This window comes from Limulus polyphemus, unplaced genomic scaffold (assembly GCF_000517525.1).
Source record: "Limulus polyphemus unplaced genomic scaffold, Limulus_polyphemus-2.1.2 Scaffold1826, whole genome shotgun sequence".
NCBI classification, from domain to species: Eukaryota; Metazoa; Arthropoda; class Merostomata; order Xiphosura; family Limulidae; genus Limulus; species Limulus polyphemus.
In genome coordinates this window covers 108,520-109,782 of record NW_013667436.1, presented here as the reverse complement: position 1 = coordinate 109,782, position 1,263 = coordinate 108,520, and positions in this window count along the sequence as shown.

Here is a 1,263-nt window from a genome sequence, read left to right as displayed (position 1 = left end):
ATAATGCTGAATGAAAACAAAGAAAAACTTAGAAAGTTCTAGTAACATGATGCCATAATAAAACCACCCATTCATAACTGGTGAACTACACAAACCGCATTAAACTATCACTTTTAAAAATAACTAAATTTAACACTTGCGCTATACTTAAATTGAAACAATGATGCATGTTTAACATTGAAGAACCACTTATTTACAAACTTCACCTTGTTGAAATAAATTCAAAATTCACCACACTAATGTAGTTTATTAACTAACTCACTGACTGGCTGGTTGACTGACTAACTGGCATTTTTATACCATTACGAAAGTTTTTAAGTCTCCAAAAAATTTGAGATGTTACGTCAAATATACACATTCAGAAAATATTAAGGCATCATAAATTATCATGCCAAAACCCCTATAGCAAACAATACTGTAACTGGATTGTAAAGTATTTTGAAGAGTCCCAGTTTACAAGTAAAATAACGATAAACTTAAATTTACATGTACTCAGTATTTTCCATTAAGAAAAAAATAATATTCATAAATATACATTACAATAAAAGATCATTAGTTAAATATATTAGACAAAATATAAACATCAGGATTTTCGATTAACAAAATAAGATCGTCATTTTGTCATTTACTATATCTAAACTATCAATTCAGCAAATCTTTTTGTTTTCTGTGGCTTATAGTATAAAGATGAGATGATCTCTTGTCCTCTATCGTCACTGTAGGAGTTCTATCCAGATAGATGATCGAGGGAATCCACTGTAAGCTTCATAATTGGTGACGCTCTGGAAGTGGTTTCTACAAAAATCTTGAACTCTTCAGCTGATTGACTTATGTTTGGTGAAGTATTCATTAAAGTTATGCAATTGGCTGTTCTCCCATTGATGTCCTTCCAAAGACGACCACAATGAATGAATCTTGTTTGGACCACCTATTTTCTTCCAGGTTCTGCTCTTTTGCACTCTAGGTCAAAACCTATCTTTGTTGCTACATCAAGTCAAATTTCTGGTGTACTTGTCATATAGCACACGGGATTTCCTGGTTATAGACTAAAGCTATATGAAGCTAGTTTAATCTCATATTCATGTTTCCACATGATGTCAGTTCCCAATATGCATTCCTCTTCAATTCAATTACCAACATACCCTGTTGTGTATAGAAGCTTAAAACTTTTCTAACAGTAAGGGTGATTCCAATTTTCCTTTAACTGGAACATTTTGACCATTTGCTGTATCTCTGAAGACAATTCCCTACCTCTTATCAACA